Raw genomic sequence first — 17,931 nt, 5'->3', positions numbered from 1 at the left:
CCAGGATGGATCTGTTTCTGATAGAGAAGATGTGAGTGGTCCTTGCCCAGACTACAACAAAACAAAACAAACCAGAAAAAAATGAAGCAAAACAAAAGTGGAACAAACCACAAAACAGAGATTGGAAAAAAACAATAAAATTATGGCTTTTTCTTCCCTCCTTCACTTTTCAGTCAAAATATTCTTCATTTTAAAGAGTTTCTTGCCTGATAGGAAAAAGAAGAATTTTAATAGGAATCTGTCCAGCATCCCCCAGCCCAGGACCATGGTTCTCTATGATGTGTAAATCCCTGATACCTGAATTTTCCTGGAGTTTTTCCTACATTTTTAACTGGGATGCAAACAGGGTAAGGCCAGAGGTTTCATGTTTTGCTGCCTAATTCAAGCCCTTCATTAAAAGGCTATTTGAAGAAACCTTCAAATAAAATAAAATAATAAAAAAAAATAAAACTTAGCACTGAGTCTTTAGCAAGGGATTGGCTGGGAATTAAAGAACCTGAATTTCAGCTCTTACTGTTGCTGCTTGAATGGCAGTGGAATTGGAGTCCCCAAATTAAAGCATTGACCACGACCCTCATTAAAAGTCAATATTTATGGAAATTAATGCATTCTGGGATCTGAGAGACTGAAGCATTACTCTGAGCACAGAAAAGCAATGCCTATTTCTATGGCATATACAGCAGTATTTTCATAGTTCCACTGAGGCAAAGTACCTCAATTATACCTTCACTCTCTTACAATGACCTGTTTGTAAATCTCTGAAAAAATTTATTCAAATTCTCTTCTTTTTTAATGTTTTTTTTTTTTACAGAAATGGAAAAGCCATTCCTACAAATGTAAACATGAGTACAAGTCTTAAATAAATCTGTTTATGCCACCAATTTTTCTGGGCTTCAATGGCTAAAATGAGTGAACAGAAATGCAAACCAACTCTGGTGGAGGACGAAGAAGCCAAGTGGCCATGGTTGCTCTGGTAACAAATTGCATTTCTCCATGAGAGTGTGCAGGAATGCATCAACACCAGAGGGATATCTGTGTTCAGCTCCCAGCATATTTGTACATGTCCATTTACGTGAATGTGTCCTTCCCTCTCCCACATCACTCCACATCTTTCATTACCCATGGGTCTATGTGGGTTTTCTCCCCTTTAAATTTCATTAATCATCCTTGTAAATGGAATGCTTCCCTTGAGTGGCATTTTTTTTTTAATGTTAAAATTATATTATATTTGATTTGAAAAGCAACCTAATTAAGGTAGGCTTCCTGTAAGCTATTTAAGTCTCCTCTCCCCGTGGAATCGTGGAACATTTAGAAAAATAATGAATTACATCTTATATAATCTTTATTGCTGCTTTTTAGGATGAATAATATATTCAGTTTGGGCTGAAATAACATATCCCTGAGGTACAATCTGTTTCCACAAATTAGATTGGTCCCTCACATACAAGATTATTAAGCATGAAGAAGAAAGTTATTGGGTTCCCTGTGCCCCCTAGGAATGGCATTTTTCCCTTCACAGCTGAGCTTTCAATGTAGCCCAATGCAAGACAAATCTGGTAAATAGCTAAAAGAATGCTGCAGTTGCTTGGGCTTACCTGTTCACCTCTTTATTTAAAATTCTCCTCCTTTTTATTTTGAAGACATGATTGATGTGCACGGCTCGAAGGGGAGCACAAAGAACAGGAATGCTGCTGAGATTCCCTGTTTCTGTGGGCTCTGGATGTAGTTTTAGTTCTCTTTCGAACTTTGCCCATCTTTTAGTTGATTAAAAATCTCAGCGTGATTTACTCTGATTGTCAAGGAAGGCTTCAGTTATTATTTCCAGACCAAAATGGGATTATGCTGTAGTATGAAGTGGAGAGAAACATGTTCAACACAGAGTTACCATTAAATAATTTATAAGTCTCATAGTTCCTCTGGAAAAGGCTTGAATAATGAGTTATGTGATGAATCATGGAAAATGATTTGCAAAGGATGGAACAAAAGGATTTTTAAACAAAATCCTTGCCTAAGATTGTCTCATGGTTCCCAGTTGTTCTCTCTATAATTACATTAAATAATCATTTTTTTTTCCTGAAGGTGGAGGTATATATTTGTTCCAAATCACTTTAATAGGTTGAGAAATACAAATACTACTGCTCAGAGCTAAAAAATCCCCTCTAATTTATTTTAAAACCACAGCTCTATTCTTGTTCATACTAAGTAAGTAACCTGGTAAAATGAGAGGTAGATCATGCAGCATTTCCTGTCATACCTGTTGATTCTCTTAAAGCATTTTACTTGAAGTAGTGAAAAGATTAGACAGTAATTTTTCAAGTGTGCGGATAACTATATTTAAAAGTCCTGCTGAACTGGAACCTTAAAATTAGCTATATTTGAAATTAAAATCAATATGAAGTAATCCTTCTTCAACCATTTTTAATTTTTTAAGAATTTTCTGCCATTTTTACTATTAAATATCCCTTTAGATTAGTTTCCCAAAGTTATCTTAGCCTGTATTCTGCTAGCACCTGAACCAAATCCCATCCATCCAATCTGTTCCATGCCAAAAGTAGTTTGTCTCACTCTGGTTTCAACTGGCATTAAATAAAAGGATGTAGATAGATTTCTAGATTATACAAAACCTGAGGCAGAGGCTGGCTAGGACTTTGAAACCCATTTTTATCCAGCCTTGCATCTAGATTAAAAGATATGCCTGGGTAGAGCTGGGAAGATCCAGCAAATGTGAGATCTTAGGTTGTTGTTGCCACCTCAGCCAGGAAAAAGAGATTTTAAATGAGCTAAAGCTGCGATTCCAAGCTCATTAGAACTTTTAGCTTCTTTCCAGATCAATAGTAATAGACTCTTACATAAACCTTGCAATTTTTTCTTTTCTTTTTCACCTGGAACAAACTGTGAGTATGAATTTGCTGAACTTTGTTCCAGTATAAGACATTCTGAAGGAGAGGTGAGAATGAATTGGGAGGCCGTGGCTCTGCTGCTCCTCCTTTATCTGCAGAGCTGCTCACAGAGGGGAAGGCAGAGGGAGTCAAAATCCCAAAGGTGCCTGGAGAAAAACATGGACCTCACTGCTCTGGAGGAGAAAACTGAAATACTGCAGAAATGGAAAAGACAGGTAAAAAAAACCCCAAGAAACACTAGAATTATGGTTTTGTAGAAAAGAATTTTACATTATCTCGTACATGGATACTGGGTTCTGTATATAAAGGAACTTTGTGTCTTTTCTTGATAGATAAAAGCATTTTAACATTTAACATTTTAACCCTGTGGCCAGACCCTGCATATTCCCCTATTTAATGCAGCAATATATTCACCTGGGTTTGTAGCGTGAGTGCACACACCTGAACAGAGCAACAGGATGATTTGTACCTCTCTTTTTTCTGTGCTTGAACATGGATTTGCTTTTCCTTTGGATTTGGTGGGTTTTTTATTATTATTTTAGGAGAAAAGTTTTCAGCTTTTTTACCATAACCAAGGGGCTGTTTGGAGAAACTCTCAGGGTGTGAAGCAGTGAAATGTCCCAGGAAATTGTTGTTATTCAACCCAGCCACAGCTGCAGCTGATTCTGGGTATTTAAGGAAGGAGGGGTGGAGGTTGGTGTGGCATGAGTTGGTTTGTAGTGATTTATGTTGTTCCCTCTGGTCCCAGGATCCAAGAAAACTTCTCCAGGTACAGTAGAGCTGCATTGTCATGAAACCCAGTGTTTCTGCTTGGAGGATGTTCTGGAATGTTATAACAAGGCTGTTGTGAACTCTAATATATTTATTTATTGTTATGCTTCCAGACCCTTGGTGGGGTTTGTTTGTTTGTTTGTTTTTGGTTTTTTTGTTGTTGTTGTTGTTGTTCTGTTTTGGTTTTTTGGGTTTGTTGTTTTTTGTTTTTTTTTTCTGGAGCAGTGCAAGGTTTGTGCATTGATAATATATTATGTGTCCCAGTGCCTATATATATACATACATATATATACACATATATATATACACACACATATATATATATATATTTATATATATATATATATATGTAAAACCAGGAATAGCTCCAGAGTTCAATGTCCAAAGCAGAGATCCTGACTGGGATCCTGAGTTCTTGCATTTCCAGGTTAATATGCAGGAGTTCACCTCTCTCTCTGATTGGATTGCTTCTGATAAGAAGGCTGTTGGCATAATTTTTCTGGTTTGTTTGAATTTTCATGAGTTGGGTTTTGCTTCAAGGCAGACTCTTCATAAAGTCATTTTGCTTGGAATTTTCCTAGTTTAGATTATTGAGCTGGGAGTTAGGCAAGGTGTCTTTGTACTAAACTTCTTGTCGTGGTTCAAAAACTTTATTTCTTATTTAATTCCTTGAATTTGTAATTTTTCCTTTTCCAAACGATTTGTCTATGGCAGCTCCCTATTTTTCTTTATCACAGCTGTGAATTCAGCTTCTCTACTGCTGTGTCTTTGTGCTTTGAAACTCCAGTGGTGTCACCACAGGTCTGGGAAGGTGACACTTGCAAAGGGAACACCTTGGGTACAGTTTAAGAAACACTATTGTGTGTTAAACATCAACACCACTTATTTGTCAAAGAATACTTAGAAAAGAGAATGATGAAATGGAGAATAGAGATGTTAAAAATGGAGTGAATGTTGTTTTGGTGCTTGAATGCCAAATCTTTGAAAACACAGAAAGCAGAATGGGATCCAGGCTGGTGATTCTGCACAGCAGCTCAGTCTGATTCCTCTGCCAGGGTTCTGGCTGGCATTTAAATCAAATCATTTACTAAATCAGGCTTGATCACCATTCAGGAAATGCCAATAGGAGCTGATGACACTCAGGAGAATTGAGCAGGCCAAGGGTTACCTGCAATAATGTTCATTCAAGTACATATTCCACGTATTAAAGCTTTCTGAAGTTTCTGGTTTTGTTGTGTAATTGAGCTAATGCAATGTTGCTGGTACTTCACTCTCCTTTGGAGAGCTGTTAATGGTTGTTTTTTCATATAAGCCTGAAATGCCAGAGAGACTCTGAATTTCATCTTGTGTCTGAAATAGTGTATGGATTTTCCCCAGTAAATCCTATTTCTACTGAGGCCAGTGGAACTTTTCCATGGGCTTAATGGCATTACATTTTTCACCTTTAATCTGTGCAGGTGACAAATAGACCATGGCTTGAACATCATATGACATTCTTCCAAAGTCATCAGAAAGCCTCTGAAACATCATAACCACAATTTCATACTGCCCATTGTATATTGGCCTTCCAGGAACTTGGATGAACACTCACAAAGACTCAGCAGCAGAAGGAATTATCCCTGCCTGTAATGAACATTTGTAATCTGACCCCCTTTCTGCACTGAGTTTGTAGAATTTCCCAGGTCCAGTTGCACTGCTCGTGTCACAGAGCCAAGGCTTTTGTTTCCTGTTGTTAGTAAGGTCCCCAAATCAATATTCTAGAGTGGGAGGAATATAATTCAGAAATATTTTCCAGTTAATAATATTTTCTTTATCTTCAAGAACACCTCTTCAAGCTGCTGGCAATGCTTCTGGAGGTGCAGCCAGGCTGGGTTTGATTCTGGGTTATTCAGGTTATTTACTCTGTTATATAAAGTAGCCCAGTAACTCCTCAGGATCATCCCCAGCCTTTCCCAGCCCCAGCATCCAGGTGATATTTCCTGGCTTTGCCACCAGCCAGGCTCTGTGGCGATGCTGCACAGAGTATTTTGCATGAAATGGAACGTGTGCACTCCTCAATAACAATATCTCACCAGGATGAATAAATGCCAAGGGCTGCTTTTTATTGCAGTCGGTGGGGTGCCCGGGCTGATAGGTTGCTTTTCTTCCCTTCTGATGATGTCCATGACTCCAGTAACTTTATATTTTAACGCCAGTGCCTAGTGCTTTTCTTTCAGTCAGTAAATACACTGAACAAACTGCACAGGGCATCAAGGGAGATATTGGTTAAAATGCGGAAACACCTCCAGAAATGGCTCAGAATGAAATGGCAAAATATTTATCACTGTGCCTGAGCCACTTCAGTGCACTGTTAGTGTGAGAAGATGCATGGCTATTGATAATCTTTTCTGCTTATTTGAGTGTTTTACATTGAAAAGTGGGTGATGATGTTGAGATGAGTTTGTAAAACCAGAGCTCTGTGCTGGATGTGCTCACCAGGAGAATCTGGCTGCTCTGCCAGGCCCTTTGTGCTGTTTTTGTTCTCAAGCAGTGAAACCCTGCAAAGCCAACGCAGGGGGAGCAGCCCTAACCCATAAATAATTGTCTTTGTTATTACAGGGATGGCCACAGGATCAACAGTTGTGCAATAATCCCCTCATTTGGCAATAAACAGCCTCATTTGTCATTAGCTTAACAGTCTCAAAATTATGCTGACTAAATGGAAATATGCAAATTTGTGTTATAGCTAAATAAAGAAAGTTTGGCAAAAATCAGTTTGATGCTGGGTGTTCATGGGATTTCTACAACTGTCACATGAATTATCACTCTGATATGCAGTAATATAACCATATAAATGATTTCTCTGAGATTTATAGCAAAGCTAATCTGTGTTCCTCTTTGTAATTCATGGAGAGGAACAATCACATTTGCTCTGCCTGAGAAGAGGGAAAATTTGCATCTGCATTGACTTTGCCTTTTAGAGTTTATTACTCCCTTTCCTGTATTCTTTGTGCCTGTAATACTAAGCTGCAGGAGGATAAAATTTAGCAAAAAAAAAATTCAAATAGCTGTGCTATGTGTTTTCTTTGGAGGGTGTTTCTAGATGAAAGAACATTAGGAAAGGACACACAGGCTTGAAATTTAATGACTATACTTAACTATATTGGAAATAAGTATAGATTCCAACCCCAAATCTGTGTAATGCCTATAGTTCCTACATGGCACATTATATAAAGACATAAAAGGCAGTCTGTACTCTTCTTTTATTTTAGAAGCAAATTGTGCCACAGAAATTGCATAACAAGCTGCCTGGATGAATGTTCCAGGCTCTCTTTAAGCCTGTAAATGAATGGTGTGCTCCTGGAAGATGTGCAAAGCGCTGCTGTCACTTTTCCTTACGTCATCTTCTGAGTGGTGCGAGGAAATTTGTCCCTACCAAACCCAGAAACACCTGGGACAGTCAGGGCTTGAAATCTGCTTTGCTCTCTAAGGTTATTCCAGATGCCATCACCTGCAGTCCTCTCATTCTTGAGCTAGAGCTTGTGTCTGAATTTAAATCAAGCTGTGCTTAATGTATATTCAGATTCTGTTTATTTGGTTTCTTCTCCTCTTGGTAAAAGTTCTTGCAAGACCTTGAAGATTTCCTGTCACCTTGCAGAGAGACAATAATGTGCCTTTCTGTCACTTTTAGAGACAGATAAATTGTTAATAAAGTGTTGGATAATTTTAAATTAGTGGAGAAGCAATTTTAGCTTTATTTGCAGAGAACTCTAAGTTTGCTGTGCTATTAGAAAAGTTTGGTCTGAAATGTGTAACTTCACAGGATCCTGTAATGAAGCTATTATTCTTAACTTTTTTTTTTCTTAATTCTCATTGAAAAGAAAATTATCGTATTTTATGTGGGCTTTTCTTTATTGTAACTATACTTGCTATACATTGAGATGTAAGAGAAGGAGATTTTTAATTCTTTGTGGTGGCTTTAATTCTTGAAGCAGTAGAAAATAATAAAGTAGTGTTTCTTACACTTAAAATTGAGATATGGCCCCATCAGGTTTATGGGAGACAAGACCAGGGACCGTCTGTCAGGGCAGATTTGTTCTCTGAGATGCCATACATGATTTGTGGAGAAATAATACCCAAATAGATATTTTATTGATCCCTTTGAGGCCCAGCCTGTCTCTGGGTGGCTGCTGAAGCTCCTTGCTTTCCTGTAGACATGATACCTTTAAGATTGAGCTGGTGGGTTTCAGTTTAGAGCAGGAGTGATGCTGGTTTATCCTTAGCTGGCCACTTATGTGCTGATCATATTTCCAGTTTTATGGCATGGCTGACTGCTCTGTAGCTGCTGGGATGTGCCCACAAAACCCAAGCAACACAAACAACAGTGGTTATTCAATATCATCTTTCAGAACCCTCCTGCAAATTGTTCCCACAGCAGAAATTCAACAGCTCAAGTTCTCAGCAAGGCCACAAACACCCAGGTCTGGCCTGGCAGTGGGCATTGCTGCTGTGAACTCACCTCTTCATCATTACTGTGATACTTTCATTATTCATTAATGCCAGCCTTGTGCCATTCCCAGAAATCCAGTTTAATTTCCACAACCCTCAGAGGGGAGCTGCGCCCTCAGCCTGGCCCAGTGGGGCTGCAGGAAACCAGGAATGGATGAACCCAGTGCTAGAGGGGGGCTCTCAGTCACACACACAGGTTTACATCACTGCAAGACATCTTAGGGAACTTCTAGACAGACACAAATTTCACTTCTTTTTCAGCTTCCCTTTTGGCTAATTTTTTTTTTAAATTTTTTTTTTTTTTAATTTATGCAAGGGAGACTGAAAATGAATTGTTCTTTTTGCCAGAGTGTGCAATTGGAATGTGTCATCCTGCAGGGTGTAAATGCCTGTATAGCTGGAGAGGCACCAACTTCTTAGCAAGTCTTTTACAATGTATGTGAGATCGTGTGAGGTGGTTATAATTAGCCTTTACTGAAAAATTTTGGTGATATTTAAAGGGCAAATCCCATTAAAGATTTGAAACAGAAGGTACTGGGAACAAATTCCAGCTAGAAAAGAACGAGACAGCTGCAAGGAGCCATTTTTTTCCAAAGTCCCTCTAGATGTATTTATGGAGTCTCACATTCAGCACCATCAAACTCCCAGCAGCCGCAAAGGAGAGGAAACAATTGATGCTGTGTGACCTCCTGGATGCTGCCATTCCTCCTCACCCACGTGAATCACTCCAGACTTGTCCTCAAAGCCGATTTTCCACAGAGGTGCAGCTTTCTGCTGTCCCAAGGCCAGTTAATCTTTTGGAGATGCTCCCTGCTGGAGCACCCTAAAATATCCTGAGTGTGAGAGAAACCTGAGCTCTCTTTGTGCTGCCCGTTCCTGACAGGTTTTCCCTGCAGGTGCCCCAATTTCCAGGGTGATCCATCCCAGTGAGCTCAGGCACACAAATCCTCTCTGCCCCCACAAGAGGCGATGTCCTGGTGTCCTTTTGGGAAGGATGCTGAAACCACTGCAGGAAAGGAGCCAGCTTTTTGTTTTATCTCGCCTCAATGCTACAAGGACACCTGCTTTGTTCCAAATTTTAAGGAAGATGAAATACTCAGATACCTGGAAATGCCAATATTTCTATTTTTTTACTGCAATTCCTTCTTCAGCTCACCATATTCATAGGGTGGAATGGCTGTACTTGGTGAGCAGAGGCAGGCAAAAAAATGAGAAGGTGACATATAAAAAAGAGCGGGTTCTCTTGGCTTTCTTATGAAAAAAACCCAAATAAACAAACAACCCCCCCAAACTACCACTGCATAATTGGGATGGTAAATTATTAAGATAATTTCATTATCTTCATTCATTGCATCCCAAAAGTAAAGGCAGTGGGAACAGCAAAATCCAAACAGCTTAAAATGAAAATCAGAATGTTATTGCAAATCATGAGACTGTGAAGAGAAAAAATTACTACAGAGGCAATAAACTCTGTTATTGTTTGTGCTGTAAGAGCTGCCTCTAATTTCTTGGGCTAACAAACAATCCCATCTAATTACAGAAACATTCTTCTTGATTAGGGTTGGCTGGTCCTTGCTTGCATCTCGCTGTATTTCATGTGAGAGGAGCTGGGAGTCCTTGATTGCCTGACAGCCTTGGACAACTGTTGCTGCCAATTTGCATTTCCAGCCCCAGGAATCTGAAATGAAATGCAGCTCAGCAACCTCTGCTTGTGCCCTTGCAGGGCTCCAGGGCTTCCTGCACACCTGTGGGGAAACCCTTGCAAGGCAGAGCATGAAGGAAAATTGTGGTGTTTCCCATGAAAATATAACCAAAAGCATCTTCTCTTTAACTGAAAATCACTCAGAGAGGAAGTCTCAAAACAAGTGTTGGATTAGCATGGGAGGGAATGAAAAGCTGTCTCTTTGTTGCATTAAAAACATCTTTTTTACCTCTTATAATATAACTGGAATAACAGTTGCTAAGGTCTAAACTGCACTGTTGTTTTAACTTTAACATTATATACCCATGCTAATGGGATGGTTAATTGAGGAGAAATAGGAAATATATAATGATAAAAGTGTTCTTTGTAATTAATGATTTTCTTTTCCTCATCTAGATGAGTCTTGCCATTAATTAAACCCCAAAGTCTAAGAATTCAGTCACACAGAATGTTCAGAAATGATCTTGTTCATCCAATAAACATTTTCCCTCTTGCAAGGAATTTCAAACCTGATCCAAGTCTGGCCATGTTTAAGGAATAGGAATTTTCCAATGATGTTGTTTTGCATAGAAAGGCAGCATTTTCCTAAAGCTAGCCCAGTTTGAGGGGGGCCTGTTAGAAACTTTCCAGCTGGAAGGATTTTTTCTTTGGCAGAGGATGTGCCATCATCCTTGGATGAAATAAACCCTGATCTTGCTCGAGTTACTGATACTGCCTGCCTTGGAAAGAGCAATCACCCCATGGAAAGCACAGCATTAATATCTGGATTATTTACCTCCATTTGCAGCTCAGCTCACAGGCTCTAGTACAGGTTCAGGTGGGTAACTGTGTCAATTCCAGATCAAACTGGGTATGTCTCCTCTCAGTGGAAATATTGTGAAAACTGTGCTTTTGGGTTCTGAGTCAAGATGATGGATAACAGTTTTTGTTCAAGTTAGAAACATAGCTGATAAAATGAATGGGTAGAAGTCCCTCATGCTGCTGAAATACTGCCTTTTGCAGCACTCTGCTCTTCTGCTGCAGTCAGATTTTATATTTGTCAATAAGTTTTATTCAATGTAAGCATGTGTACCTGCTGTTAGATTTGTATGAAGAGATTCACACATGCAGTGTTTATTTCTATAAATTGTATTTTTATTTATGCAGGTTGTGTATTTATCCCAGTTTGGAGTCCAATATTTTGTGTGTGCCTTGATGAAACTACATTTTCTAACATGTTTGAATTTGAGGTCAGTTTTGTAGTCAGTCTAAGCACTTTCTTCCTATTTCTATAGTAAAGAAGTGACAAGAGACCAGGACAGCCTGAAAAGCAGCTGTCACCTACAGCTGGAGTCTTCATATCAGGGTTTTCACTCTTCATATAATTATACATTAGAATAGGAGCTATGAGAGAGTAGAGAACTTTACCCCATTTGTTAGGTCAAAAGTAATGCAGTCTGAGTCAAATTCTTTCTCCCAGTTGGATTAGATTTCCTGAAAAGAGATAGAAAATAAATTATTCCTAATATGAATAGACTCAGTGCTAGATTAATTTACAGGAATCCTCTGGATTCCACAGTGTGAGTATTAAGAAGAACATTTTTTTTCTTTCATTTCACTCAGAATGCAAAAATCTTAAAATTTAAACACCTTGGTGAAAACCTTTGGAAAGTTCCTGTGGGAGCTGCCTTTCTTTTTTTTTTTATTTTTTAATTTTTTTCCCACTCAAATTAACTCAATTTAGAAAAAGAAGCAAGCACCTTTAAGTTAGTTCCTTTCTCTATCTCATACTTGTCTGGTGGTTTATTTTTGGGGTTTTTTTAAAATGTTCTCAGATTTCCTCCTTGGAAAGGCTATGGGGAGTTTATTTTACATAATTTTTATGAGTAACTCAGTCTGCAAAATATATGTAAAGAGCCATCAGCCATCTGTCATTGTGCATCTGGAGCAAAGCCCCCTCATACTCCCTGAAGTTTGAGAGTCCAAATTCACCCTGCTGCAGTTTCATTGGGCTGATGCATTAAACAACTGCACAGAATCTGCCTGAGTCATTTGTTGTGATATTCCTGCAAAATATTCAGGATCTTCACTGGAGGCAAGGGTACAGCACCAAAAACTGAGAGAAAAAGAGAATCAGCTGTTTGAACTTAGATCTCACTAAAAACCTTGGGTTTGGCTCCCTCCTCTTTCCAAACGCCCGCTGAAACACTCCTCAGGTGTTGATCACACAGAGTCAGGGTCATGATGTCCCTGATTTCTTGGGGAATTTGCTCCAGTTTGCCCTGAGTGGGAGCAGGGTGAGATGACAGCAGTGATATCTCAAAACCAGAGCAGGGATATGATAAAAACAGGGCAATGATATGAACTACAAAAAATGGAGCAGTGACGTCACAAAAACTGGGCAGTGATGTCACAAGAACAGAGCAGTGACGTCACAAACAACTGAGCTGTGACATCACAAACAATGGAGCAGTGGTGTCACAAAAACAGCAGTGACAGCACAAAATTGAGCAGTAATGTCACAAAAAACAGCAATGATGTCACAAAAAAGAGCAGTGATGTCATAGGAACAGTGCAGTGATATCGCAAATACAGAGCAGTGATGTCACAAAAATTGAGCAGTAATGTCACAAAAAACAGCAATGATGTCACAAAAAAGAGCAGTGATGTCACAGGAACAGTGCAGTGATATCGCAAATACAGAGCAGTGATGTCACAAAAAACAGCAATGATATCACAAAAATTGAGCAGTGATGTCACAAAAAACAGCAATGGTATCACAAAAATTGAGCAGTGATGTCACAAATACAGAGCTGTGATCCCTGCCCAGGTCAGTGAACCGCAGGGGATTTTGGAGCTTTCAGGTTCCAGGGGATTTGTGTTCCTGCCTCTGAACCCTGACAAATTACCCTCTGCATTTAGGGCAGGTCAGTGCCTGCCATTGGTGCATCAGGGATTTACAGCCCTCAGATTTGCTCCGTTTTCATCCTGCCCTTCTGCAGATCTCAGGGCACACCAAGAGGTGCCTTGTGCCCACCATGAACTGTGTATTAACTTGGTGCTTTTATATCCAGTCTTGAACAGAGGGAAAAATGGTGCTTGAGGTCCTGGGGGTTTGAGTGAGGTGGAATGGCAGTGTCTGGAGAAAGGGAAATATGTTTTTCCCTCAGTCTTTATTTAAAAAAAAAAAATCTCAAGAAAGTGCCTGTGGGCTAAAGCATACTCTTTTCTGTTCCGTTTCAAACGAGAGAAAAATGGGAAATAGCAGGTAACAAAGTGAAAGTTAGACTCTAAACAGTCCACCAAGTTCTTATTTTAATTATAGGTCTGTGTTCTCATGAAAGCCATGAGACAGCACAGAGATCTCAGGGCTGTACAGATTGGGTTTGTCATTATCTGTGCCATGGCTGGGTTGTGAGGTCCCTGCTACAAAGAGACTTTCACAATGTTTTATTTAAAATGACTCATCATAGAATCTTACAATGCTTTGCAAGGGGCCTTAATGATCATTTACTTTCAACATTCTTTCCTGTTCAAGTTCTTGTCTTACTAATCTGAGTGTTTCAACAATTGTCACCAGGTTTTATGCAGGAGAGAAGACTGGGTAAAACTGGGAAAAATAGGATAAAAATCTCTTGACTTCTTCTTAGGCACTACTCGATAAATATCATTGTTATATTTATAAAATTATTAGGCAGTGTAATAGCCTTCTCTCTAAAAGTACATTGTGCTTATTCTATTTACTTTTATTTTTCTTTACTTCGGTCTTACATAAACTTCCAAATTCACTCACAAGTGGAAGACAATGGTAATATACATTAATCTGAGAGATCTCTTCACTACACAGCAACGACTGTTTGGCATGTCCTGTTATCAGGTCTCTGAAAAGGGAAATGGGAAGATTTTAGCACCTTTGCAAAAATTTCTGACACTGAGGATTTTTTTTTAACAAACATAGCAGTGCCAAACTACTACTAAAACATGCAGCATTTTCTAATAGTCAGTCTTTATTTTTTTAAATTTATTTAATTTTCAGTGATTGTTCCTGGTCCTATGTCATTCTTGTCTTTCATTCTCTTTTAAGTTGCTCCTTCCCTTGTTTTTATTTTCCTCTTCTTGCTTTTGCAGAATCTCTTCCTGAATATTCTCAGTATAAATCTGGCTTGAACAAACACTAGAAATGAAAATGTTCATTTTATCCCAGGACAGATATTATTTCCTGTTGGATGCTTTCATTTGACTTATCACTTAAGTTTTAAAGCGTTTTGACAATTATTTTAATTCCACTCTTAAAAAAAAAAAAAAAAAAGAACGTTATTTCACTGTGGTTGGCAGTGGAAACTTTGCAGTTCATTTCCTAACTGCAGCTAATTAGTCAGTCATTACAGTGTGCTCCAGTTAGGTGGCAGAACCCAGCGCTGTTTTCTGAACCTCCCAGTCATGAGGGCAGGAATGCAAAATGAAAGCTTTCACTTTGGCGTGGGATGTAAAATAAAAAACCCTGGGCCTTTACAAGCAGCTCCATGTTTTAATGCTGGATCACCCCTGAAACTGCTCTCACACTGTGCTTTGACCACAGCAGGGAAGCGTTTGATTAACGACCAGTAAGAAAGAATGCGCTGAACAATGAGACATCAAAGGCAGCGGCTCCTGACAGCACTCATTGGGCACTGATTAATGAGTGACACAAATGGAGAATGTATCACCTCCAGTGTATTTAAGAAGGCTAATAAGTATCATGAGGTGAAGTTCACAAGAGTCATTAACTGGTAAAAATAAAGAGCAGCAACTTTTAAAATATGTTGTAAAATTTCACATTTGGTCTGGTGTAAAGATCAACCCTATAGGGTGACATGGGCAATGCTTACATTGCAACTTTCTTTTTTTTAATGGAAAGATCTTAGATTAGTTTAATTGGGGGGGAAGATTTATGTGGATTTCAATGAGCATTGCAATTTGAAACTCTTTCATGCTATAATAATAAACAGTCCTTATTTAATGCTCTTAGTTTTCATGGTAGCTAATTAGTGCTGAATTTTCAATGGCAATGCTGAGGAACATAAGGAAGAGCAGAAATATTACAAACATCAGTGATCTGAAATAAGGTGAGAGGTAACTGAGCATCATTAGCAATTCAGAGATGTTTTTATGCCTTTGGTTTACATCACTTAAAGCTAATGGCTCAAGGAACACATTCCATTGCAATCAGGTACAATGTTCAGACCAGAGCTGGCTCGGACTCTCTGTCCCAGACACAAGCTTTTGTTTCTTTTCCTATTCTATTCTTAGCCAGCCTTCTGATGAAATCCTTTCTTCTATTCTTTTAGTATAGCTTTAATGTAATATATATCATAAAATAATAAATCAAGCCTTCTGAAATATGGAGTCAGATCCTCATCTCTTCCCTCATTCTCAGACCCCTGTGAACACTATCATAGACGCACAAGTTTTGCTTTCTCTGTACTGAGCACACAAGTTTCCTCTTTCTGAACTGGGTGCACAAGTTTCTCTTTTCTGAACTGGGCACACAATTTTCCTTTTCCAAGGGGGAAGAGCTGCTCCCACGCTGGGATCAAAGCTGTGGAACCCACCCAGGCAATAACAGCAGGCACAGGGTTCCACTCAGCCCTGAGCAATTCCTTGGAGCTGAACAAGTCACCCAGGCACAGCTGGATGAAGCTCTGCTCTCACAAAAGGAGGCCCTGGAACCCCTCTGCAAACCTTTAGCAGCAGAACAAAAATGAGGGCAGTCCCTGGGATTAGAGGAGATCAGATCCAGCTCCCTCCTCTGCCTACGGGGGTTGTTAAATCTCTCAGAAGAGCCCTAATTAGTGTGCTATGAGGTATTCTATGGAAGAATGCTCTTGGTTGCTCCTGATGTTATTGCGCTTGGCATTAAATAATTAAATCTTTGCTGGAGAAGAGATGTAAGGGAAAGGCAGGGGGATGGGGGTGGAGGGGGAGAGAGAGTGCACCAAGATGACTTTTAAACAAAATGTGTGAGAAATTCAGACTTGTATTCTCATTCCTATAAATACAACCTCACTTCACAGCTCACAGTCATTTAAGGAGGGAACATGTATCTCCCTATGTCTATAGCCTTCAATCTACTAGACAATTAAATTTGCTTTTAGTGAAATGTTGGGAGAATGTGGGGAGGATTTGGAGCTCAGAGGCTCTGTTGGTGCACATTCTAGTAGCACTCTTTCCCTGCAGGGAGGGTCAGGCCCCTTCCCTGAGCAGAGATGCTCTGGTGGCCCTGAGCAGTTGGGTTTGGAGATAAATCCTCTCAGCAAGGCTGCTGGGGAGAGCAGGGCGTGTGGGAGGCGCAGATTTATGGTGTGACCCCGGTGCCTCTGCAGTGAAAGTTGAGGCTGTGATGAGGCAGATGTATGGCTGCAGCGCTGAATTTGGTCAGGAAGCTGTGCCAAAAGTGTGTGAGAGCCCCTCAGCCTCTGCTGTGGGGTCACTGGGCTGCTTTGTTATTTTGGGATGTGACATCAGATGGAGAAGGGCTGCTCTGTTCAATGTCAGTTCTGCTGGTGACTGAATATCCCCTACAGTTCTACTGACAGCTGGTAAAAATGTAAAATTGTACAGTTCAGGGGCAAGGGAGGGGTTCTGCTGTGAGGGAGAATTTTTCTGATTTTAATGCTGGGTAGAAATATATTTTTGTGTGTGTGTGTGCATATACACACACTAGAAAGGTGTGCCTGGGAAATTATTTCTGTGGTGACAATTTTTTAATTCTATCTGTGGTCTTTGTAAGAGACAGCCTAAGTATGTCAAGTTTTCAGAAACTGCATATTGAGGCAGTGACCATGTTCATTAATTGTTGTTTCTGAGCTCTTTGTAGTGCTTTAACAAGACAAAGTTATACCTGGAGTTAATAATTTTCTGTGTGAGACCTGAATATGTAATCTAGTAATGGGAAGTTCTCTTGTATCACTGCAAAGTTCTACATTTATCAGAAGTTCTGGGGCTAGAAAGGAGAGATCTGTTCTTGAGGTTTCCAGCATTGCCTCAGTCAGGCTAAAAGCCGTGTTTCAGTGCTTTTAAACCCAGAAAAAGGCAGTTCTAATTAGTGATGTTTGCTAAAGGCTTTCAAAGGCGGTCACAGTCTGAGGATGCTTGGGGGGTCAGGGGGGGCAAGGTCAGAGTTTCCAGCATTGTGATCCCATTAGGGCAGAGCACTTGAGTTAATCTGGGCTCTGCTAAGGCCGAGTTAACCCCAGAGCTCAGCAGTGGAGCTCAGAGTGCAACAGGCAGGGCTTGGGAGCTGATCCAGAATCGGGGAAAGCCTCCCTGCAATCTGGGCTGTGAGGGAACTTGCTGTGAGCGCTTCTGTTTGTGCTGTTCAAGGCTGGATATCCAAAATACCAAACGTGCTCCTCTGCCAAACGGCCTGGCTTCGGTCTCTGTGGAAATCAAACTCCCTGCATCTTGCTAGACTTGCAAAGATTTATGTTTGAATGTAATAATGTTCTTGATTTGGTACACTCTTCAATCCCTCATTACCCAAAGAAGGATTTATTTCAGTAATTCAGGAAGTGATCTCTTTATATAATTGTATATTTTTTTAATTATTCCTCTGACTCAAAGGCACATTGTAAGTGCAAAATAGAAATTTTGACTACTGCAAAGGAAAGTTATTAAACTTCCATTTATCTGAATTCTGGCAAAACCTTTGGTGCCTTGTGGTGATATTCTCTGTCTGCAGCTGTGTTGTAGAGACCAGATGGCAAAGCTTTACACTTTTGCACACTCTTCAGCTGAGATGCTGCATGAAATTAAGCTACAATTACATTATGAAGAGTAGGAAGCTTCCAAACTTGAAGAAAATAAATGATTTTAAATGCTGTATCTCCAGAGGATTATGATGAGCCCTTCCAGTTTCAGTACTGCAAATTTTCTTTACTTTTGAGGCATTTGTAGTGTGGCAGAAAGGGTTTGTTTGATGCAGTTGGCATTTGTCACTCAGTGTGGTCACTGCGGACTTGCCTTTGGATTTGCAGGTTGTGACTCACCTTGTGAGAAGGTTTGCATCCCATGCTCATGTTCCTCTCCCTCTGCTCCTTTCTGATTATTCAT

At 39.7% G+C, this 17,931-nt stretch overlaps 1 long non-coding RNA gene across 1 annotated transcript in view; it reads left to right on the top strand.

Annotated features, from left to right (window-relative positions):
* The window catches only part of LOC141730883 (uncharacterized), a 33,319-nt gene extending 29,574 nt beyond the window's left edge, over positions 1–3,745 (top strand). Inside the window, exon 5 of the long non-coding RNA XR_012582737.1 lies at positions 812–3,745. This is a non-coding gene — a long non-coding RNA (uncharacterized LOC141730883). The remainder of the gene's footprint in view (positions 1–811) is intronic.
* The last annotated feature ends 14,186 nt before the right edge of the window (positions 3,746–17,931 follow it).

Source organism: Zonotrichia albicollis, chromosome 14 (genome assembly GCF_047830755.1).
Source record: "Zonotrichia albicollis isolate bZonAlb1 chromosome 14, bZonAlb1.hap1, whole genome shotgun sequence".
Taxonomy (NCBI): domain Eukaryota; kingdom Metazoa; phylum Chordata; class Aves; order Passeriformes; family Passerellidae; genus Zonotrichia; species Zonotrichia albicollis.
This window is presented reverse-complemented; position numbering and strand designations above follow the sequence as displayed.